A 25,950-nucleotide genomic window follows, 5' to 3' on the forward strand; every position below is an offset into this window, starting at 1 on the left:
TAACGAGACGTTTCTGTGTGGAAGTCCAGATTAGTGCAAGATTCTGGTCCTGATGACTGATTTCTGCAATTTGAATATGCCCAGAGGAATTAGACCAAACAAAGCTTCACAAATACTGTAAGTTCAGTACGCATTTACTGATAAACCAATGGGTGCGATCTGCTTCCCAGATGTTGGTAATAATCACACTTTAAACTTGGCAGGGTCAGAACTCTTTCTGCAGGATTCTCCGACCTCCCCTGTTGCCGCCAAAACCCCCTTCGCTTTCAGCGGGACCAGAGAGTCCCAGTCGTGAGCGAGGTGGGAGAATCCCAGCCTTCGTCTTTATCTTGCCACGTTGCCTTGTACAACAAAAGGACCCGGCTGGAACTGGTTCTCGGACACATCGCATCAGTCTCTGGTTGCAATCGTGAAATGTGGCCCCTTGGAACACATACACGTAGCAATGAGTTCCGAGCTAATTCGTTCCCAGCTGTTTACAGATAATAAAACACCATATCTGACAAGTTTTTGGCTGCATTTTCTCTTGTCATCTACTAATGCATACACAAACGCACAAAATTATACAGCTCAGAACGAGACAATTTAGCCCACCGTGGCTCAGCCAGCACATTGCTGGATCTATCCAATTGGTCACACCCTGCTGCTTTTGCCCCATAGCCCTGTAATTTCTTTTTTTTCTCCACTGATATTTATCGAATTTCCACTTGGAAATCAACAGTGAACCCATTCTCTTTGCCCTTTTCAGGTAGTGCATTCCAGATCAAAAAACTAAAATGATAATCTTATTGCTTAAAGTGAGCATTTCAAACTATTGTGGGAAACTTCTTCTCGCTCCTCCCGCACCTTTAACGTTTGATCCCTTTAGCCCCAAACGCTACGGGAGAATCTTCTGGCTGTTCATGCGGCAGGATCTTCCAGGCCTGCCAACAACGCACCCCCTACCCGCTATGGGTATCCCGCCAGACAGGGGTGGATTCAATAGGAAATCCCATTGACATCGGCGGAGCCAGAAGATTCCACCCCCCGGCCAAGGGCAGGCTAAAAAGCACACCATGGTGAGACCAGAAATGCTTGGCCTATATCGAACACTTTCTTAAAAGCATACAATGTTTTAGCCTCAACTGCTTTCTGTGGGAGCAAATCCACCGGCCCACCACCCACTGGGCGAAGAAATTTCTCCTCATCTCCCTCCTAAATGATCTACCCCGTATTCTCAGAATGTGACCTCTGATTCTGGACACACCCATATTGGCAGTGCAACCCCCCCCGCCCCCGGCGATTCTCCGGTCCCCGATGGGCCGAGCGGCCGCCCGTTTTCAGCCAGTCCCGCTGGCATGGATTTGACCAGGTCCATACCGGCGGGACCTGGCTCTGAGGGCGGCCTGTGGAGTCCGCGGGGGGACCGGCCCCGGGAGGGGGGGGGGCCCACACGGTGGCCTGGTCCGCGATCAGGGCCCACTGATATGTGGGCGGGCCTGTGCCGTGGGGGCACTCTTTCCATCCACGCCGGCCTGTGTTAAGCTCCGCCATGGCCGGCGCGGAGAAGAAACCCCCTGCGCATACGCACGCCGGGTGCGAATCAGTTTGCTACCTAACCGGCCCGCTTCCGATGGCGAGTTCCGGATCACGCCCCTATATGGCGAGCGAATCATTAACCCTAATTTGCATTCATTTCTAGCTCATTAGCAAAATTGAAGTGGAATGTAACAGCCTCCTGGGAATTACCCGGCTTGCCAGCAGGAAGTCACACAGGCATCTCTGAGTACTCCTTTTTAAAAACGTGAAGCTGGCGCAATGACTGCTGAGGGAAGCTGAGGAGGTGAGTAGCCATTTCCATTTTCCGGCCACACAGCTCAAGGGCACCAGAGCTGTTGCCCCAGTGCTCAGGGAGGGTTAGGCTTGATTGGGGGTGTTGCTGACTTCTATCTCTATTATAATAACTGCAATATGTGAGTGCATTCCGTGTATTGGACAAATTACCACACAACCAGTATTTAGTACTATTATATTTTATTATCAAACATAGAGTTGGTTCTATACTTAATAACTTTCTCGCTGCTACACATTAGGCTATATCTAGCAATTTAAACAACCTTTACTTAACTTCCAAGTGTCCAGCTCTGTGCAGGTTAGATAAGGCCTGTGGTACCCTCAATAACGACGCTTCGAGTGTAAACGGTAAAGAAGGCTTTAATAAGCTAAGAACTAGCCTGGTGCCGAGACGTGTGCTAACAATGGTGCTGCCCACAAGGCGGCCCCTTATATACGGCTCCCAGATGGGCGGAGCCAGAGGCGGAGTCCCCCAGGGTTCCAAGCCCGGTCTTAAAGGGGACATCACCTTACATGATCACAAGGGTACAGTATTACAGTAACCGTTCATCACATTCACCCCCTGTTTAAAAAGAGTCCGGCGGGGGTGAAGTGCCATCATAAGTCCATTTGTCTCGGTGGCCGGATCGTCCTTATCGACCTCCTCAGCTCGGGCAGTGGTGCGGCGGACACGGACGTCTTGGTTGAGGGTACGTCCGGGAGCACGGCGGTCGGAGCCTTGGTCCGGGTCGGGGTAGGGGAATGGGGCGCAGGGGGAATAGGTGGGGCCGGGGGTAGCGGTGCCAGTGCCAGCGGGGTGTGTAGAGGGGGGGTGCTAGGGGGCGTGCGCGATAGGTGCTCACCAACAGGGAGTGGGGCCGGGAGGGGGTGTGTTGTAGGGGGTACCGGGTCCTGCAGGGGAGCGGGGCGGGAAGGGGTGTCTGTAGTGGGGGATCCAGCTGGTGCCAGGTCCCGGAGGGAAACCGTATCTTGCCTGCCGTCGGGGTATTCGATGTGGGCGTAACTGGTGTTGGCGTGGAGTAATCGGACCTGCTCGCCCAGGGGGTCCGTTTTATGGCTCCTCGTGTGCCTCCGGAGAAGAACAGGTCCCGGAGCCGTCAGCCAAGGTCGAAGCGAGACCCCGGAGGTAGACTTCCTGGGGAAGACAAACAATCGGTTGTGAAGGGTCTCATTCGTGGCCGTGCAGAGGAGCGACCTAATGGAGTGTAGGACATCGGGCAGGACCTCCTACCAGTGGGTAGTTGGGAGACTTCTCGACCGTAGGATCAGAAGGACAGCCTTCCACACTGTCGCGTTCTCCCTCTCCACCTGCCCGTTTCCCCGCGGGTTATAACTGGTCGTTCTGCTCGAGGCGATGCCTTTGCTGAGCAGATACTGACACAGTTCATCGTTCATGAACGATATACCCCGGTCGCTGTGGATATAAGCGGGGAAACCGAACAGGGTGAAGATGCTGTGCAGTGCCTTAACCACAGTGGCTGAGGTCATGTCGGGGCAGGGGTCGGCGAATGGGAAGCGGGGGAACTCATCGATAATGGTGAGGAAATAGGCATTACAATTGGTTGGCGGGAGGGGCTCCTTGAAGTCCACGATCAGTCGCTCAAAGGGCCCCGAGGCCTTCACGAGCCGAGCCTTGCCTGGCTGGTAGAAATGCGGTTTGCACTCCGCACAGATCTGGCAGGCCCTGGTCATGGCCTTGACCTCCTTGGTTGAGTAAGGTAGGTTGCGGGACTTGATAAAGTGGACGGGCCGGGTAACCCCCGGGTGGCAGAGGTCATTGTGGATGGCTTGCAGGCGGTCCTCCTGCGCGCTGGTGCACATGCCGCAGGACAAGGCACCTGGGGGCTGGTTGAGCTCCCCTGGACGATATTTGATATCATACGCGAAGGTAGAGAGTTCGATCCTCCACCTCAAAATTTTATCGTTTTTTATTTTGTCCCGTTGCGTGTTATTGAACATAAAGGCGACCGACCGTTGGTCGGTGATGAGGGTGAACCTCCTACTGGCGAGGTAGTGCCTCCAGCGCCGTACAGCCTCCACAATGGCTTTTGCCTCCTTCTCGACTGCAGAGTGTCGAACCTCGGAGGCGGTGAGGGTCCGGGAGAAGAACGCTACTGGTCTGCCTGCCTGATTGAGGGTAGCAGCCAGGGCGATGTCTGATGTATCGCTCTCTACCTGAAAGGGGATAGTTTCGTCCACTGCGCGCAGAGCGGCCTTGATGATATCGGCCTTGATGCGGTTGAAGGCCAATCGAGCCTCAGCCGAGGGGGGAAATATGGTGGTCTTTATGAGTGGCCTGGCTTTGTCCGCATATTTGGGGACCACTGGGCGTAGTAGGAGAAGAGCCCAAAGCACCGTTTGAGGGCCTTGAGGCTGCGGGGGAGGGGACGTTCCTTGAGGCATGCAGTCGGGGTCGGGACCTAGGACCCCGTTTTCCACGACCTAGCCGAGGATGGCCAGCCGGGTTGTGTGGAAAACGCATTTTTCCTCATTATAGGTCAGGTTAAGGGCTCGGGCGGTCTGGAGGAACTTTTCGAGGTTTGCGTCATGGTCCTGCTGGTCATGGCCGCAGATGGTGACATTGTCGAAGTACGGGTATGTAGCCCGCAAACCGTACTGGTCCACCATTTGGTCCATCGCCCTTTGAAAGACGGAGACCCCATTTGTGATGCCGAAGGGGACCCTGAGGAAGTGGAAGAGCCGGCCGGCTGCTTCGAAGGCAGTGTAGGGGCGGTCTTTTGGTCGGATGGAATGTGATGAACGGTTACTGTAATACTGTACCCTCGTGATCATGTAAGGTGATGTCCCCTTTAAGACCGGGCTTGGAACCCTGGGGGACTCCGCCTCCGGCTCCGCCCATCTGGGAGCCGTATATAAGGGGCCGCCTTGTGGGTGGCACCACTGTTAGCACATGTCTCGGCACCAGGCTAGTTCTTAGCTTATTAAGTTGTGGTACCCTCAATAACGACGCTTAGAGTGTAAACGGTAAAGAAGGCTTTAATAAGCTAAGAACTAGCCTGGTGCCGAGACGTGTGCTAACAGTGGTTCTTCCCTCAAGGCGGCCCCTTATGTACAGCTCCCAGATGGGCGGAGCCGGAGGCGGAGTCCCCCAGGGATCCAAGCCCAGTCTTAAAGGGGACATCACCTTACATGATGACAAGGGTACAGTATTACAGTAACCGTTCATCACAAGGCCTTTAACTGGTTCCCCACGTGGGGCGGCTGGACGTCGTCTGGTATGTCTAAGCTGAGCTTCGCCTTTCAGGTGGAGATCGCGGGTCTTTGAACTTGACTGGTTTATGTGCTGCAGTTGGATGACAGAAGCCGGTCCCCCAAAAGAGCCAGAATGGTGGTTCTTCTTATCCTCTGATCTTTTGTGCTCTTTTGGGCGGTCCCTGGTAGGGATCCAATGGGTCGATAGGATTTTAATCATCCAAATCAATTCTGGCCAATTAGGGGCGGGTTCCTCGACAGCTGGCCGGGTCCTAGTTGTTTTTGTCCAAGGCATGTATGCACTCCCAAATAAGGGGAATAGGCGCCCCTGAGTCTGCTACTAATGTTAAGTTTCTATCTGAAACCCATTGTCCTGGGGAGACCTGTGAGTGGCCTCTAGCAGATGCGAGTTTCTGCAGAGGTCTGGGTTGTTGTTTGCAAATACACACAAGCTGTGTCTTGTTTGTGTCCTAACCTGACCACAATTCCCATCATCCTTTCCGGGCGGCCATTTTAGATGGCCACAGGAGGCTGAGGCATTTCAGGTCGGGGGTGGGTCCTGGTTTGTGGGGGGAAGGGAGGAGCTTTTCGTCTGTGAGGCCTTCAAGCCACCTTTAAATATTGTGGATCCTCATAGCAAGGGCTACTACAGCTTCTGCCTGTCTGTCCTATCAAACGCTTCCGGATGGAGCCTTGGTTTTGGTTCTATGCTGAAGAACATTTAACTCCCTTTGACCATGATCTTCTAACTTCATAGGCTATTGCTAATGACATTAGTTTTGAGAACACTTCACAGCTGCAGGTTGTGTTTTCTGCCTGCTCCTGCTGGTGGATACCAATGCCTGGAAGCTGCTGTTGCTCTTTCCTTCCTTTTCTGTAGCCGGAAGGAAGGACAATTTTTTCTAAGTCACCTGGAAATTGGAACACCGAGCTCAGGGGGGTGTATGAGTCCAGAAGGCAATCCAGTTTGAACAAGAAGATGCTGCGGGATCTGGAGTGTGACATTGATCCAAATGGGCCACCTGATGACACCATTGAAGAAATGCTTTTGCAGATTGCTGATGCTTTTGTTGCTGGTGTGATGAGTGCTGCGTGTAACTGGCACGTCACTGCGGGTTCAACACAATGGAAATCAAAGATGTTCAACTTCACCTTGAGTCCCAATGGAATATGTGGACGTGGTTTGTTCCGGCGAGATTGGGCCGTGTAGGAGGGGCCTGCACAGCTGCGGCTCCTGGACAGAGAATGGCACTGGTGCGTGGAACAAGTCACACATTAATGGACAGATCATTTCTCCAACAAAGATCTGGATAGGATAACACATTCTCAGGCTTATCCTCCATTTCTTTTGAGGAACCAGCGAGGGGCGATACCATGGGGGCGATTCTCAGAGCGGCCGCTCCGATCCGCCAGAGTCCCGCCGGCGCTGTTCACCCCTGGTTGCTGCCGGTGGGAACTCTGCGGAGACAGTCGGGGGGCGGTCTGTGGGGGAAGGAGGGGGCTCCTTCACCGGGGGTGGGGGGGGGCCTCCGATGGTGTCTGGCCCGCAATCGGGGCCCACTGATCAGCGGGCTTGTCTCTCTCCCCCCCGGGCCTACTTCCTGGCGTGGCCGGCCCCTGAAAACCGACCCCCATGTTGGTCGGGGCCGGCACGCAAAAGAAGTCCCCCATGCATGCGTAGGATGGAGCTGGCCCAACTGCGCATGCGGGGGTTGGCGCGGTGCCCATTAGGCGCCGCAAAAGGAGGCTGGAGCGGCGTGAAGCACTCCAGTGCCGTGCTGGCCCCCTGTGGGGGCCAGAATTGTACATAACGGGGCCTGGTCCGCGGCATCGTGAAACGCGACGGCATTCACGATGGCGCGAACACTTGGGCCCAATGTGGGAGAATCGCCCCCTAATGTGTTTGGTTTTTATTGTGAGAAGGAGCTGATATAGCTTTGTATTGGTGACAATATGAAACGGTGATGTTTGCCTGAACCCTGGGGGCTTCAGCATCATAGAGGCATCAGCCACGAATCAAACACCCCAAAGCTGGGCTTCTGCACTGGGGGTATCCTCGTGACAATAGGGTGAGTGTGCGGATCAGGGGAGGGCACCTGATCATGGTCTCTCTATTGTTCCCGTCTGGGGGCTGGCATCTGGCGGCTTCTGCTGTGGCCGGGGGTGAGTATGCAGAGCGAGGTTTGCCAGCACAACTGGCTCGGTGGATGGCACTCTGAGAGGCGGCGGGACACGTTAGGGTGGGGGAGGCTTGGTGGATTTGAGGGCCCCAGGATGGAAGTCCTAACTGATTGTCGGTCTCTTTCGATCTCCTTACAGATGTACAAAATATGGCTGGACATGTCGATCCCACAGAGGCTGCCCTGCGCGGTACTGGTGGCAGACGAGGCGACCAGATGCCAGAGAAGGCGGCAGCAATGTTAATGCAGGTTGGAGGCGACACCCAATGTGCGGGGGGCCGGCGCACATCCTGAAGACCAGGCCACCCATCAGGCAGAGGAGGAACCCAGAGAGGGAAGCCAGCAATAGCCCAAGGTGCACGGGTGCTGCCGGTCTTTCGAGGAGAATACGGACAGCAGGTGCCGTAGGAGACTTCGTCTCAACAAAAAGACACTGCAGCACCTGTGCCACATCCTCGCGGACTTGGCACCCCGTGGAGGGGGAGGACACCCAGTCCCGATGGCCGTGAAGGCCACCGCAGGCTTGAACTTCGACATAACAGGTTCATTCCAGTGCTCAAGCGGGGATTTGTGCAGCATTTCCCAAGCTACAGCCCACGAGTGCATCAATGAGGTCACAGAGGCCCTGCAGGCCTGGACATCAGACGATATCAACTTTGAGCTGGGCTAGGCCCACCCAGGCGCCTGGGCTGTAGGATACTGCGCCATGGCCGGCATGCCCCAGGAGCGCTTAAAAGCAGCTTCCCCTTGTTAGTGGTGAGACATTCAGGCGTGAATCTGATGAATTAGATGGCGAGACAGCCTATAATGGCGAGAAGCTCATGGGGGCTCATTTCCAGCACAAAGTGCCATTAAATGCAGGCCACAATCTTGCCAATGCGGCATTCGAGAAACACCTCGCCAACCGCGCCCAGAATTACACTTAGACATTTTCCAGTTAATTCGCAGCAAGTAGGTATTTAGGACCTTGAAGTAATAAGTATTGAAGATATTTAATTGAAGGTTCACCACCATGGGGACCAGTTGATTGAAATAATAGGCTGTTAACAAGTTATTGTGACTTGATGTTCATTAAAGAGCAGCAACATCAAAGTGTCTTGCCTTTGCAACAGATTTGACGAAGACATTACGATGTAAGTCAGTCCATTTGAGCCTGAAGCAACATCGGACTCCGATTTGTTCCTGTAACCAGCTAGACACCTGTCAGGACTCCAAAACGCTTGAGCCAGTGTGATGTCTGGCACACTCCAGCATAGTTTAGCTGGGACACATCACAAAGGAAAACGCAAGGTTCGAACACGCATTTTGACCAGAATTCTCCCACCGCTGGGATTCTGTTTTCCTGCCTGCAGTGCACCCCCTCCCATGGGTGTCGTGGCGGCGTGGGGCGGCTTTAATGGGAAATCCCATTGGCAAGTGTCGAGAGTAGAGAATCCAGGCAGCAGCGCACAGCGCGTTGCCGAGAGCCCCGTGACTGGGGCAACGGAGAATTCTGCCCTCGGAAAATGGGCTGCTATGAGTTGAAGTTATCTTACCATAAGGTAAAATATGGCGTGACGCTGTCAGGGCTGCAGTACGGTGTCATCACAACAGTCTCACACAGAATCATAGAATATAAAGTGCAGAATGAGGCCACTCGGCCCATCGAGTCTGCACCGGCCCTTGGAAAGAGCACCGCACCCAGGCCCACGCCTCCACCCTATCCCCGTAACCCCACCTAATGGTTTGGACACCAAGGGGCAATTTAGCGTGACCAATCCACCTAACCTGCACATATTTTGGACTGTGGGAGGAAACCGGAGCAGCCGTAGGAAACCCACGCAGAGACGGGGAGAACGTGCAGACTCCGCACAGACAGTCGCCCGAGGCCGGAATTGAATCTGGGACCCTGGGAACTGTGAAGCCGCAGTGCTAACCACTGCGCCACTGTGCTGCCCCGATTGAAGGTTTGCGGGCACCAAATTGGAAGGCAGCCTGCCTTTTTGAAATGACCAAGTCATGAACTTGTCAATGAACCAATCATTTGCCAGTTTATTTGGGCACCGGACATGAGGATGTTTGAGAGTGATTTACGAGGGGAGGCACAAAGGTGGAAGAAAAGGCCTGTCACTGAAACCATGGTTGAATGTAGCAGCAGATTCCGCTGCCCGAAGTGACTGCGTCTGAACGATTTTTGAATTCACCTATTGGACTTTGTGAGGCTCCCAGAAAAAGAAAGACAAATTCAGACTTGTAGCCGCGATCCACTTCCTGTCGGAGGAAGAGCCTCTCTGCCACACAACACCTCGGCCTCGACTCCTGTTTCAGTGTGCAGCCTCTTTCACACAGCTGCTTGCTCTCGCAGGGTGTTTGCTTAGACACCCTCCCCTTGATTTGAGAAATCGAGATGGCGGGGGTGGGGGCAGGGGCAGAGGAGGGGGCACCATTCACTGTCCATGCCACCTCCCTCACCCCATTGAAAAATCTTGGGGGAGATTCTCCGAGCCCCGCGCCAGGCCGGAGAATCGGCGGCATTTGAGCCGGCGCGAATGGCGCCAGCCGTGGGCCGCTGGAATCGGCGGGTCCGCCGATTCTCCGGCCTGGATGGGCCGAGCAGCCGCGCGGATACGACAGAGTCCCGCCGGCGCCGTTCACCCCTGGTCGCTGCCAGCGGGAACTCTGCGCGAAGTGCCGGGGGATGGCCTGTGGGGGGTTGGGGAGGGAGGCTCCTTCACCGGGGGGGTGGGGGGGGGTCTCCGATGGGGACTGGCCCGCGATCAGGGCCCACCGATCGGCGGACTGGCCTCTCCCCCTCCGGGCCTACTTCCCTGCACGGCCAGCCCCTGAACACCGACGCCATGTTGAGTCGGGGCTGGCGCGCTAAAGAAGGCCCCCGCGCATGCGCGGGTTGGCGCGGCCCAACTCCGCATGCGCGGGTTGGCGCGGCGCCCATTTGGCACCGGGAAAGGAGGCTGGAGCGGCGTGAACTGCTCCGGCGCGGTGTTGGCCCCCTGTGGGTGACAGAATAGGTCGTACCCGGGCCCGGTTCACGCCGTCGTGAAACGCAACAGCATTCACGATGGCGCGAACACTTGGGATCCATTTGAGAGAATCGCCCACCTAAAGTCAGGCCCACACAATTTTCGACAAAGTATGTTGCTGCTTTGCCTCTTAAGTGTGAATATTGCTCTTAACAAGAAAGAAGTGTTAAAGTTACTAAATCATAGAATCCCTCCAGTGCAGATGGAGGCCATTCAGCCCATCGAGTGTACAACGACCCTCTGAAAGAGCACACTACCTAGACCCACTCCCCCGCCTTATTCCCGTAACCCCACCTAACCTGCAAATCCCTGAACACTAAGGGGCAAATTTAGCATGGCCGATCCACCTAACCGGCACATCTTTGGACTGGGAGGAAACCGGAGCAGCCGGAGGAAACCCACGCAGACTTGGGGAGAAGACGCAAACTCCATCCGAAGCCGGAATTGAACCCAAATTCCTGGCGCTATGAGGCAGCAGTGCTAACCACTGTGCAACCCTGCCATCCCAATTTTGAAAGCTTCTCACATTAGAGACGCCCGCAGCAGATTAAGCATGCACTTACATCTCGTGCAGCAGGTTGTTTTCCCTGGAACAGGCGGTTATATTGATATGTTTGGACTGTGGGAGGAAACCGATGCAGCCGAACGAACTCACGCAGACACGGGGAGGAAGTGCCAAGTCCTCACAGACAGTTGCCCAAGGTCGGAATTGAACCCGTGTCACTGGCGCTATGATTTGATTTTTTGATTTGAATTGATTTATTATTGTCACATGTATTAGTACACAGTGAAAAGTATTGTTCCTTGCATGCTGCAAAAACAATGCATACCGTACATAGGGGAGGAAGGAGAGACTGCAGAATATAATGTTACAGTTATAGCAAGGTGTAGAGAAAAGATCAACTTAATACGAGGTAGGTCCATTCAAAAGTCTGATGGCAGTAGGGAAGAAGCTGTTCTTGAGGCGGTTGGTACATGACCTCAAACTTTGGTATCTTTTTCCTGACGGAAGAAGGTGGAAGAGAGTATGTCCGGGGTGCGTGGGGTCCTTAATTATGCTGGCCGCCTTTCCGAGGCAGCGGGAATTATAGATAGAGTCAATGGATGGGAGGCTGGTTTGCGTGATGGACTGGGCTACATTCACGACCTTTTGTAGTTTCCTGCGGTCTTGGGCAGAGCAGGCTCCATACCAAGCTGTGATACAACCAGAAAGAATGCTTTCTATGATGCATCTGTAGACGTTGGTGAGGGTCGTAGCTGACATGCCAAATTTCCTTAGTCTTCTGAGACAATAGAGTCGTTGGTGGGCTTTCTTAACTATAGTGTCGGCATGGGGGGACCAGGACAGGCTGTTGGTGATCTATACACCTAAAAATTTGAAGCTCTCGACACTTTCTACTTTGTTCCCATTGATGTAGACAGGGATGTTCTCCACTACGCTTCCTGAAGTCGATGAAAATCTCCTTCATTTTGTTGACATTGGGGGAGAGATTATTGTTGTCGCACCAGTTCACCAGATTCTCTATCTCACGCAGCAGTGCTAACCACTGTGCCACAATTTAATAATGAGGCATTTAAAGGAATATTAGGAGAGGTGATCAAAATGTTTGCAGTTGAACGCACTTCCCTTAAAGGTGGGGTGATGAAAATCAAGAATACACAATAGCAGAGTTGAAGCAACGCAGTCATCCAGGAAGGTTATATGGATAGACATGGTTACATAGAACATAGAACATTAGAGAGAGGAAAGGCCACGGAGAGCTTTGAACACAAGACAGGGCATTTATAAACTGAGGCATTGTTGGACTGGAACCAAAGCAAATTCAGAGAGCCCTGGGTTAAGGGTAAACGTGAGTTGGTGCAAATTAGGTTATAGGCAGCATACTATTGGATGGCCATAGCGATTCCAATAAATGGTACAAAACACAGAGTCCCATTTTAGGCGTGTATAGGGGGGTGATTCTTGGTGCCTGCAGAGCCAAGACGCCCCCCTCTATCAAACAGGACTTTTGTTTGGCCTCAGTAGAATGTCCCGCTCAGGCTGCACTTAGCTAGTCAGTGCAGGAAGAGGTCGGGGCTCCATTTCTAAATGCTGCCCATCTCCAAACTCCTGTCAGACTACTGTAGAGGGTGCTATCTCCGCTACTCCACTACTGGGCCGATATCTGGGGTTTGGATGTCTGTGTGTGTCTCTCTCCAGCTGGCACTGAAACTTCAGAGGCCAGGGGATGTCGCACTGGGACACTTCCACTGAAGAGAGCACTGATTCAAGCCTGCCGTTTATTCCTAACCGACAGCCTGAGACTTATATCACACAGATCTCCAGACCCCTACCAATACCCAGGTGACTCTCTCTCTTGCCGGTGGGGCAACACCCACCCGGTTCCTACTCCACTAGAGTAGCCTTCCCAAGAGAGAGAATAGGACACTGCTGTTTATTTCCTAACCAGCAGTCTGTCCTGAGTGAATCGCTCAAGATGACCCTCGATTCTTGAACCCGGAATTAAGGTGAGGAGTATTTTAACAATGACTTGGTCAGAGATCGCTGGTGAAGGATTGAAGAATTTAAACGACTCCAATTGTCATCAAATCAAGGTTTATTGTAAAACCCAGGTCAAAATCATCAACAGAAGAAACACAATACAATCTTATGCTCTAATATACACTATGTCTATTCAAAGTAATATAGCGGACACAACGAAAATTCTTATGCTTACACAGCTTTTAGCAATATCACAAGGCACAAAAACAAGTTCCCTTCCCCAAAGCCTCAACCACTATTAAAGTCAAGGGAGTTTCGTAAGCTGCTGCGGAGTACTTACGGTCTGGCTGCAGAGGTCAAGTCAGGGGTGCAGAGGTCGAGCCACGAGCGAAGAGACCCCCAATCGAAAACACAGCCCCTTTTATATTGTTTTACCTGGCTTTGTCCTGTGGTCGGCCAGCCCCTTTTGCATTGAAAAAGGTAAGGTTTAAAGTTCCCGCTGGTCCTGCCCCCTTTGAGCCGGTCAGACCTGTCGAGATGGGAGTACCTCCCCTAGGTCCGCCTCCAGTCTGTTTTTTGAGATAACGAGGTTGAGCTCCCTTGAAGATTTTCAAAGACTTCCATCTGCTCTGGAGATCGCTGCTATGTTGATGGGGTGTTGATTGGATTCTGCTCTGGTGGAGGCCAGGTCATTTACATTTGCATGGGGCTATGACCATCCCATTGTCCTGCTTGCATGCAAGCCTCCTGTGTATTCCCGTGCCCCTTTGTCTGTGTGTTGATGTTATCTTGTTGTCTGGCTCCTTCTTCCTTGTAGCTCCTAGGGGGGTGTTTGTGAATATTCTCTCTCTATGTCCCTACTCAGCTCAGCGGGCCAAGCCTGCTGGGAAAACTGGTTCTGTTCCCTTGGCTGGAAAGTAGGTTTACAGTCTCTGAGTTTCTCCAAAAGGGCCGAATTGCCCGAAAACCTTACAGATGCCCCTTCGATACGTCCCTACCTGCTTGGACCGTATCGACACAGGTGAAGGGCAATTGTTTCCCTTTGTGTGGACCGTAGGTCCCCCCCCCAACAACATGCGAAACTACAAGTCCCAAGACAGTTCCCTTAATCTAGGCTACCCCTGATTTTAATGAAAGGGAAAGACAAGACCATACTTAATTCAAGCAGACAGTAACACAATCAAGTACACATTTCACCGGAACCCCAAACGTAAGGGTCCCTGTAACCCGCGAATCCATACAACTATTTACAATTGCATCTGTTTATTTCACCAAGGATCCTCCTTTCTTGGCTGCACTTCGCTTCTTCCCGATGAGGGCTCTTCATTTACTCTCCATCGTCGATACCTGCAGCTGAGAGGTTTAGTCCAACTGGGGCGACAGCACAATGTACCCCCTGTACAACATTTCCTTTGTGGGGCAAACACTAAACCATTCTCAGGCCCCCCCCTGGTGGTGATCGGACAGTTGTGAGGGTCGATCGGTTGGGCTGTGGGCAGGGGTCGCTTTACCTGAACCAGCAGTTCGGTAGCTTCTACAGTCATCCCTTCCCTGGGCGTTACACATCCCTCCCCACTGCGGTCAATTTATCCCGTTCCCTGGGTTCTGCCACCACCTTACAAAAGTGATTAATGCCCCTTGTGGACATGCCTTGGTAGATCCCCATGAACACCAATAAATGCCCCGGTCAGAAGCCCACCCCTTATCCCCGCAAACGGTGATCCTACCCGGTGACCCCGTGATGGTCCGTTAGGTGTTGGTGTCCAGTCCGTTCCCAGTCCGAGGACCGATCCCTCATGTCCAGCCTCAGCTTCCTGGGCCACCACCGTCTCCCCAAAGGAAGGTCCCCCGGGTCCCTGGCGCAGTGAGGCAGCAGTGCTAAACACTGCGCCAGGATGGTACCCTGGCACTCCGGCTCCCACCTCATTAGATCTCGTGAGGCATTTCGAATGGAGCAAATCTTGTGAGCGTCCTCTCGTGAGATTTAACGGCCTCATCGCGGCACCAAGTCGGGCGCGATCACGCCACTCGATCGCGCCCATTAAATTTCCAAGCACACGAAATGGAAATCTGTAACAAAACCGTGAAACCCGCTAAAGTGTTCAATTATCCATTAATTGCTTATGCCTCTGTGATACCTCCATGGCTACACTTATAACTTTAGATGGACTGTCAGAAGGTCAGGGGCATATTTTTAAATCCCACTCGGAGCTATTAGTATATGCAGTGATTAAAATTCGAAAGAGTACCACCTGATTCATTCGTGACCATCCGACCATCCAATTGGTCATTACATACCAAGAGAAAAGACAAGGGGAAAAAAATGAATATTGTACTTTTCAGCTTCAGAATCTCCAAGCATCAAACAACTGTTGAAAGCCAACGTCAAGTTATAAATGCATCGCGGAGTTTTCCGTGGTTGTCACTGTGGATTCAGAGAAGGGCTGCATGACGATGAGACATTGCGCACCAATTCATCTCGATACATCGCATCCTAACTGGTTGGCCACACGGGATCCATTTAGCATTTCAAAAGCCATTTTTCAGAAGCCCGTAAATGATTAATTACAGGCTCTGCTTCAAAGTGTGACCTGATAGAAGTTTATAAAATTATTAGGGGTATAGATAGGGTGAACAGTTGGAGGCTTTTTCCCAGGGCGGAATTGAAAATGACAAGGGGGCACAAGTTCAAGGTGAGGGGGGATAGGTTCAGCGGAGATGTGTGGGGGACGTTTTTCACACAGAGGGTGGTGGTGGCCTGGAATGCACTGTCGAGTGAGGTTGTTGAGGCAGATACGTTAGCGACCTTTAAGACTTATCTGGATAGGCACATGAACAGACAAGGTACAGAAAGATACAGGCGGCTGGTCTCGATAGGACACGTGATCGGCGCAGGCTTGGAGGGCCGAAGGGCTTGTCCCTGTGCTGCATTGTTCTTTGTTATTTGTTGTAAACATAGGTCTTACTTCCAGGGACAAACTGCATACAGATATGCATACAAGTAGGGCGGCACAGTAGCACAGTGGTTGGCACTGTCGGTTCACAGCGCCAGGGTCGCGGGTTCAATTCCCGCTTGAGTCACTCTGTGCGGAGTCTGCACATTCTCCCTGAGTCTTTGTGGGTTTCCTCTGGGTGCACCAGTTTCCTCCAACAAGTCCTGAAAGATGTGCTTGCTAAGTGAATTGGACATTCTGAATTCTCCCCCTGTGTACCCGAACAGGTGCCAGAATGTGGCAACTAGGGGCTTTTCACAGTAACTTCAGTGCAGTGTTAATGTAATCCTTCTTGTGACAATAGTAGAAGATTATTTATTAGATTATATTGACACTGGAGCAGGAAGGGTGAGTTTTTTTTTGATTCAGCTTACATCAGTTGTGCGTCTCCTGCAATCACTTCGGCAGGAAGTGATGATCTCGCCTGGACAACAGCATCCCAATTAGACCAGATTTGTCAGAGGCCCAACGGATAATTTGAGCTGAGGAATCTTTTCAGAGTGCCCATTACCAGCAGCCTGGCAGCTATTGCCAGAAAGCTTTTCAGGTTTGATAGATGAAACAGTTTGAAGCCACCTGTCAGAAATAGCAATCAAAGATCTGACTCTCAGGTGTCAGGCAGAGCTTGAATAACAAACTGAGCCGTTGGGTCGGTCTGAGCTTTTTCAAAGAGCGTCAGCGTGGATTCGTGAAAGGTATGTAAGAAATGGCGCTTTTCAGAATATTATACATTCTTGTGAAAGTGGTAGACACAGCATAAGGTCGACTGTCAGCAAAATTGTTTCTCTTCTCCCTGGGAAAATGCCTAAACTGTTCCCACAAAACATTGAAGTCTCCTGATTCAGGCTGACATTCCTAACTTGATAGGATGGCGCCTTATAGCTTCTTGTTTGTAGAAGTGTCTGGTAAAGGCGAACAACTGACTCCCAGCATGGGGTAAACTAAAAGATGACCTTGAACTAAAGTGATGGACATGTGGCGGACCCCTTTAGTACCTGACCTGCAGTCATTGGCCAGAGATGTTTGAACAGGTGACGATATAGATTAAACAATGATCACCCGAGAAATAAAGAACGGGATTCTCCGTCGGCCGAAGCCGAAATAGGGGAAGACGACTGGGCAGAGAATCGGTCGTGAGGCCAAAATCGTGGCCCACGCCGGGCACCCGCCAGAATGTCACGCACTCCTGTTTCGACGATGGCATCAATGCGTTCTGCTCCGCACGTATAGCAAACGCCACATGCGTATCATTAGCAGGCCTGACCGGTATTCTATGAGGCTTCCGCAACACAGTAAGTGTGGTGGTATGTACGATGGTGCTACAGTAAGCAAGGCAGCCAAGCAGCTCCGTTGACTGCTCACTGTGAGCATAGTGCCATGGGTCGTATGGGTGCTCCCCCAGGCCACCCCCTCGGTACCCTCTGGCCCCAGCCGACCCATCAGCTGTATGGGCACGCTCCAGCGCAACCAGTGCCATCTTGTTGGCTGGGATGAGTGTGTGTGGGGACAGTGCCAATACGGGGTTGCCGCTTGTCAGCCTCGCAAGTGCCAATACCGACCCCGGCAAATCCAACCCCGTTTTTCATTAGAATCGGTCGTGATCTGCGTGGAGTGGGTGACAGCCCATTAACGGTTGTTGAATTTCACCGGGAGCAGCGGCAATTTTGCTGTCCACCGATTCCGTCGCAGCGTCCGCACTTAGTCTCTGAAACGGAGAATCCCGCCCAACCGCCTGTTTCTCGGCAGCGCGCTGTTCGTTGGAGGCCGGATTTTCTACTCCCACTACTTGTCAATGGGATTTCCAATTGAAGCCATTCTACACCACCGGGAAATCCGTGGGCGAGGATGCGCTGCCGACGGGAACAGAAAATCCCAATGGCCGGAGAATTCTGGCCAAAGACCAACATTCGCTTTGCACCATCTGTTCAATTGTCCTCCAGAATCAGTAAACTGCTCTCACCTGTCTCGAGTTGCATGCTTTTCCCAGCTACTTAGTTTATACGTCATACCTAAACTATTGCTTCCTAAAAAACACCTGAAAATCACTTGAGTTCCTGACTGCCTATTCTGGGCAAACTATGACCCCCGAAACGTAACCTTACAGATAGGTCAGGTCTAACTCACCTTGTTGTATTTTCTGAGGAGTTCACTAGAATGATGGATAAGGGAGAGTCTTATGATGTTGTCGATGTGGACTTCGAGAAGACATGTGATTTGGTTCTGCACAAGAGATTTGGTTTAGCAGAAAAGATGTCACACAGAATTGGAGGTAGCTTGTGACCTGGTCGGTTACTGGCTGGGGCTAGGGTGCAGAGATTAGGGATATTAGGAAAGTTCTCTGTTTGGAAGCATGTGACAGTGGTGGCCCGTGAGATCTGCATTGGGGCCCATAGCTTCTAACCACATGTATTTAATGATTTGTTTGAAAGAGTAGAGCATTGCCTTTTGTGAAGACCAGTTGGGAAGGGATGAACTGACTCCCCTGTTTCCAGCGTTCTTGGTTGGTCACAACAAAGGTTTAAGTTTATTTTTCACAAGTACATGCCTTTTCAAAATCCAAATGTGTCTAATATTTGAGCTGTGGGAAATAGGGAGCCAATCAAATTAGTTTAAAAAAAATAAAATTTAGAGTACCCAATTATTTTGTTATGAGTAAAGGCCAATTTATCGTGGCCAATCCATCTACCCCGCGCATCTTTTTGGGCTGTGGGGGTGAGACCCACGCAAACACAGGGAGAATGTGCAACCTCCACATGGAGAGTGACCCAGAGCCGGGATCGAATCTGGGTCCTCAGCGCCATGAGGCAGCAGTGCTAACCACTAAGATTTTCTTCAGCGAAGAAAGGAACAAATTTATTAACCACTAAACTGAGGTCAAAATATTAAAAATGTGACTTCACACAGAAATAAGGAAAGTTAGAGTCTATTAAAATACAAGTTAAATAATCTATGGTTAAGTGTCCTTTGAGTGTCCTTGAGGCATAGCTTTTTTTCAATGATGCAGATTAGCTGCTTACGTGGATGTGGTCAGGTATAGAAGACATTGCAATTATTAAGAAATCTTGGTTCGCAAGTAGATTTCTAGTAATGTTGGCTTCCGAACAAGGTTCCAAGAGAGAGGGAACAAGCCCAGTTTTCAGCCTGTTTTCCCTGCTGAAAGCTTTCTTACAACCTCTCTGCCATGGTTAACACCTGGGGCGTCATTCTCCGACCCCCCGCCGGGTCGGAGAATCGCCGGGGTCTGGCGTGAATCCCGCCCCCGCCGGTTGCCGAAGTCTCCGGCAGCGGAGATTCGGCGGGGGCGGGAATCGCGCCGCGCCGGTTGGCAGGCCCCCCCGCTCAATTCTCCGGCCCAGATGGGCCGAAGTCCCGCCGATAAATTTCCTGTCCCGCCGGCGTGGATTAAACCACCTTTTGAACGGCGGGACAAGGCGGCGTGGGCGGGCTCCGGGGTCCTGGGGGGGGCCCCCAGGGGGTGCCCCCGCGGTGGCCTGGCCCGCGATCAGGGCCCACCGATCCGCAGGCGGGCCTGTGCCGTGGGGGCACTCTTTCCCTTCCGCCTTCGCCACGGTCTCCACCATGGCGGAGGCGGAAGAGACTCCCTCCACTGCGCATGCGTGGGAAACTGTCAGCGGCCGATGACGCTCCCACGCATGCGTCGCCCGGTGATGTCATTTCCGCGACAGCTGGGGGGGCGGAAATTCCTCCAGTGTCGGCCTAGCCCCTCAATGTTGGGGCTCGGCCCCCAAAGATGGCATTCCGCACCTTTGGGGCGGCGCGATGCCCGTCTGATTGGCGCCGTTTTGGGCGCCAGTCGGCGGACAGCGTGCCGTTTCGGGAGAATTTCGCCCCTGGTCTTGAAACATTTCATCCACTGCATATTTCCAAGTGGTTTTGGGTGTAGCTCCCTGTGTTAGCCATTGTTTCAATGACCATCACTTTGCATTTTAAAGTCTTTTCGTTAAAGCTTTGGTGTGTCTCTGAATTATAGGAAATGTCTCTGTCTTTACAATCCCCATGAGTGTGATTTGTTTGTTCTGTTCACCTTCACCTTCAAGGTGTTCTTGCATTTTTATGTAGCTTGTTCTGTTTCATTTCAAATTGCACAATTTCTAGGTAGTTGAAAGCTGAACTAACATATTTTCAAATTAAAAAAAAAAACATTTAGAGTACCCAATTCATTTTTTCTAGTTAAGGGGCAATTGAGCGTGGCCAATACATCTACCCAGCACATCTTTAGGCTGTGGGGGCGAAACCCTCGCAAACTCAGGGAGAATGTGCAAACTCCACACAGACAGTGACCCAGAGCCGGGATCGAACCTGGGTCCTCGGCTCCGTGAGGCAACAGGGCTAACCCACTGCACCACCGTGCTGCCCCTTGAAGTGGCATGACTTTGTGACATTATCCAAGTATGCAAGTTACACTAAAACAGAAGGCACTGAAAATTGTATTAGATCAGGAAGCTATCAAGGGAGAGAGATGCATTAAGGGAGCGGGGATAAAAAAAAGTCAAGTAATGGATTTCAAAGTGGAGAAGCGTGATGTAATCCACTTTGGATCCGTGACGGACAGATCAGATTTTTTCAATGGTGCAAGACGAGGAAATGGGAAGGAACAACTGCGCGAACACTTGGTCTCCATTTTGGAGAATCGCCCCCAGCATTATCAGAGACCCCTCCCACCCAGGCAATGCCTTCTTCCAGACCCTTCCGTCAGGCAGAAGGTATAAAAGTCTGAAGAACTGCACATCCAGACATAGGAACAGCTTCTTCCCCACAGCTACAAGACTCCTCAGCGACTCCCCCCTCAGACTGATCTGTGCCCTGTAAGAACACTATTCACGACGCCCTATGCTGCTCTTGCTCATGTATTTGCTTTGTTTGGCCCCTTGTTCCGCACTATAACCAATCACTGTTGCCGATGTACCATTTGCCAATGTTCTCTGTTGATTATTCTTTCGTCTACTATGTACGTACTGTGTACGTTCCCTCGGCTGCAGAAAAATACTTTTCACTGTACTTCGGTACATGTGACAACAAATCAAATCAAATCAAATCAATCAGATTATACTAACGTATTTCTTTATTTCCTTGAGCTTAATTTTACCCTGTTGGCAGTGTCCCCAGGCCATCCCAATGTGCAAGTTTGGAGGTAAGGCCTCCAGGCTTGACAGGTTCGCTCCACAACCATTTAACAGCCATCAGACCATGACAGGATTTCGCTTTTTGATCATCTTGTTTCCTTACCTGATCTGAGGTGTCCTGGACTGCAGTCCCAGTCGGATCACTTGAGCAAACACTTGTTCAAGAAGGTTCTTCACCGATTTCTCAGGCCAACCTTGGAGAGGAACAATAAATACCAACTTTGCCCGAGATGCCCTGATCCCACTGATACTTGCCGCTCAAATGAAAGTGCGGGGAAAATGTGGAGAGATATTCCTGCAGCTATGGCAATACCAGTCATAAAACCTGACAATGGGAATGTGTTGAAGTGTACCACGTAAAAGACAACATGCTCAACACACTTGCACAGGCCTAGTCTAATGGCAAAGACGTATTGATGGCAGGATAAAGAACAAGGCATTGGAATTAGCCGGTGTGATTTTTAAAAATGGTGGCATATTTTTTCTGTCCTTCTGCCTACTCTATTAAAGCTGAGATACTTTCAGTGAGGTACGGTTCTGTTTTTCAGGGAGGTCCATATTAAAGCAAAGTGTATTGAATCTCCCCTAACATCTCCAATAAGCCTACATTCAGATTGAGAATTGATTTACTGGAGTCCTGCAACAAAATGGTGGATTTCAGTAATATAACTGCTCTGTAAATGGGGATTAGAACTAGGCCCGCAAATGGATATCAATCCAGGCTCCAGGCACCAATCTCATTAGCTTTTATGACTGTCTCTGTGTTGTTTTATCTGTAGCTGCCTCAATATAAAATTATTTCATCTAAATGTGTAGTTTGCATTCAATCATAAAACAACATATTTGGTTCTGGAAACAACTGACTGCCAGATTGATTTTTTTTTTGTTTGTATTTTTTTTTTAAATCACCCTTCCTTAATATTCTCCTTAAAGTAGAAAAGTGCTCGTAATCTCTTGTCCCTCACACAAGTAACCATGATGCTGCACACGGCGCCAGTTCAAGGCAGTGCAGCGCTGAACGAGCTGTTGGAGCTGCCATCTTTCCGGTGAAAGGTTCAACCAATGTCCCGTCAGCTTCCTCAGGTGGGCACGAATGATCCTGTGGTATTATTTTGATGAAGAGCCGGAATTCTGGCGGAAAGTCATCAACCTGAAATATTGGCTGAAATTCCCCCCCCGCACCGGCTCGATCTTGCTTTCCCACCGACAGCGACCCCCCGCGGCGGAGGGTGTGAACAACAGGAGAACCCGTCGACAGTAGTTCCCGCCCTTGGCCAATAGGGGGCCACCTCCGCCGCTGCAAAATACATCACGGGGGACACGCAGAAGACCCGCCCACAATTCCTGGGCAGCACGGCAGCATAGTGGTTAGCACAGTTGCTTCACAGCTCCAGGGTCCCAGGTTCGATTTCCGGCTGGGTCACTGTCTGTGCGGAGTCAGCATGTTCTCCCCGTGTCTGCGTGGGTTTCCTCCCACAGTCCAAAGATGTGCGGGTTAGGTGGATTGGCCATGCTAAATTGCCCTTAGTGTCCAAAAAATGTTAAGTGGGGGTTACTGGGTTACGGGGATAGGGTAGATACGTGGGCTTGAGTAGGGTGCTCTTTGTAAGGGCCGGTGCAGACTCGATGGGTCGAATGGCCTCCTTCTGCACTGTAAATTCTATGATTCTATCCCTAAGGCTGCTGCCTGACCTGCTGACCATTTCCAACATTTTCTGTCCTTATCGAGCGACACTTACAAAGCAAAATACCCTCTCCTTGAAGAAGACAGCCTTCTTTTCAAAATATGGTGCATACCCTGAAACATATTGAAAATGAACAACTTGAATCATTTAATTATTTCTAGCTACTGTACAAGACAGCACGCTATTTATAAGTCAAAGAGAAACAAAAGCCTTAATGAAATGTGATTAAGAAAAATCCTAAACCTACACATATCTGCGTAGAGAATATAATACCCGACAGAGTCCCCTCTACTAACTGTCTTATGGGGAGAGGAAACAAGGTGAGCAATAATTCTGAGCAATAATTATGGGGCTTCTTGAAATTTATTTTTATTTTATCGCATTAAAATACATCTTCTTATTGAATTTTCGAGACTATTCTGTCCAGTTCTGGGCGCGACATTTTTTTTCAGAAAGGTGTGAAGACATTGGACAGGGTGCAGAAAACGTTCATGAAAATGGTTCCCGGGGTGAGGAGCCTCAGTTATGGAGTTAGATTGGAGAAATTGGGACCTTTTTCCTTGAAGAAAAGAAGGCTGAGAGGAGATTTGGTAGAGGTGTTGAAAAATCATGAGGGATCCGGACAGAGTAGACAGGGAGAAACTGTTCCCACTCGTGATAAGATGGCAAACGAGAGGACACAGGTTTCAAGCAATTAGTAAATGAAGCAAAAGTTTCATGAGCAAAAGGTTTTTTTATACACAGCGAGTGGTTAAGATCTGGATTGCGCATTGCCTGAGAGTGTGGTAGAAGCAGATTCAACCGAAGCATTGAGAAAGAAATGGTCCTCCATGGCCATTGCTTCGGTGTGAGGGATGTGGTGATATGCATCACTGTAAATACACAAAGGGTTAATGTAAATACACTACGACTAAGTAAACACTAGAGGGAGCACCAGGGACATCATAACATGCAGACATACAGCTAATGAACACATAGAATAGGACACGACCAATGGGCAGTCAAGACACCCAGAGGTGACACTACGACAAGGGGGCATTGCACAACCCATATAAAAGGACAGGGCATACATGCCCTTGCTCTTTCCACAGGTGACACTTAGAGAGAAAGACAGGGGCTGATCAGAAGCATCACACCCACCACGTGGCTTAGAGCAGACTGGTTAGTTAGACTGAGTTACTATGGCAAGATTAGCAGGAGAGTCGAACTCAAGTAGGAGAATTGTTAACTGTTCAATGAATGTGTTAAACCATTCTCCAAGTCTGAACCTTCCCTTGTCAGAGCATACATCAAGGAAGCAGCTTATGCTACATGAAGAAGTGCACCAACTCTTAAGCCATGCATTCACTGCGCTATTCTCCTATTTCTGTACTCGCTGGCACGTGGCACTGTGAGCAAACCAGAGATTAGAACCCAAGATGTCTTGCTGTTTAGTCTACTGTCTAGCTCGCTGAATTCTTGATGCAAGACCTCATCCCTCTTTATACCTATATCATTGGTGCCAACATCTACCATGACCTCTACTTTATCATCCTCCCCCTTCAGGATGCCCTGCAGCAGTTTAAGTGATATCCCAGACCCTGGCACCAGGGAGGCAACACATCATCCTGGAGTCATGTTGACGGCCAGAGTAGCGCCAATCTGTTCTCCTGACTATAGAATCTCCCATTACTATTGTTCTTCCTCACTTTACCCCCTCATGTACCGACAGGCTGCTATTGGTGCCAGAAGCTTGGCTCTATGTTGTCCACACTCTCTGGAATACCGATATGCGGGTGGGACCCCAGGGGACTCCTGGACTACCTGCCTGTTTCTCTTGGATTGCCTGGTCATCACCCATTCCCTTCAATTCATCAAGTCCCTTTAGCTATGGTATGACACCTCTCTAGACGTGGTATCCACAATGCTCTCAACTCACAGAGGCTCCACAGTGTCCCCAGCTCTAAAACATGAGCTTCCAGGAGCTGCAGCTGGACACACTTCCTGCACACATGCTGGTCCTGGGGACTGGAAATATGCCCGGCTACCCAACAGAGAGCAGGAGGAGCATACCAAGGCTTTGAGTTCTCCTGCCTTGACTAAACTCTTTCAATTTTAAACTTTTTTAGACTTTTACATCTAAAAAAGAATAAATCAACTAAGTCTCTACCCTTGCTACAACAATGACTTACAATTTAATGTAGTTTGAAAACTACCCACCAGGTTTTATTCACCAATCAGCTGCAACTGTTGGTCCTGCATCACCTTCTGAACTGTTACATCACCTCTGAAAAGCTGCTGTTGGTGATCCCAGAGGTCCGCATTGCAAGGCTGCCGCTCACCTTTGAGGACAGGTAGAAAAGGAAAACAGCACCTCTATCCCGCCTCACCCAACTACCTGGGCAGGACTCTCCATTCCCCGATGCCGATTTCATAATCGGCGATCAGGGGGAGAATCCCTTTTTACAGGGGCTGTTTAGCACAGGGCTAAATCGCTGGCTTTGAAAGCAGACCAAGGCAGGCCAGCAGCACGGTTCGATCCCCGTAACAGCCTCCCCGAACAGGCGTCGGAATGTGGCGACTAGGGGCTTTTCACAGTAACTTCATTGAAGCCTACTTGTGACAATAAGCGATTTTCATTTTCATTTCATTTTCAAATGCACCCTGAAACTTTAGCCTAAATGGTTTTTTTTTTAAATGTAAAGTACCCAATTCTTTTTTTTCCAATTAAGAGACAATTTAGCGTGGCCAATCCACCTATCCTGCACATCTTTGGGTTGTGGGGGTGAGACCCACGTAGACACGGGGAGAATGTGCAAACTCCACACGGACAGTGACCCGGGGCCTGGATCGAACCCGCGTTGCTAGCGCCGTGAGGCAGCGATGCTAACTGCTCTGCCACCATGCCGACCCGGCCTAACTGCTCAGTCTACAACAATTCTTCCTCCATCCTGCCCATTGTTCAGTCTCATCTAATCCCCCCAACCCAGCATGGTAAACCTCAATCCAGAATGCAGCCTCCAGTGTCAGTTTAATCTTTCCAGTTTAAATCAACACCAGGCATTTATATTTGCATAAAGTTTGAGTACTGAATTGCATTAAACTTTCAGTATTACATTTATTTTTATACTTAATGCATATTCATCTTGGCAATTATAAAAACATTACAATGGTCATATTTAACATGAATAGCTTTATGCATTTTTAATATGAAAACACGTAAGCGCTGCATGATTATTTAGCACTGCTGTATCCCCAGATGATGTGCTCAAGTTTTTTGAGTTGAGTTTGAAGCAATACTTCCCTTAACTTAGCAAGCCAAAGTCAATAGGCATCAAGAGCATTGATATCACTTTCTGAGGGGGTTTGCCTCTTGTTTTTGTTGGACCCAAGCCTTCACCTTTCCGCGTGCTAGTTGTGC

Source organism: Scyliorhinus torazame, chromosome 9, assembly GCF_047496885.1.
Source record: "Scyliorhinus torazame isolate Kashiwa2021f chromosome 9, sScyTor2.1, whole genome shotgun sequence".
Taxonomy (NCBI): domain Eukaryota; kingdom Metazoa; phylum Chordata; class Chondrichthyes; order Carcharhiniformes; family Scyliorhinidae; genus Scyliorhinus; species Scyliorhinus torazame.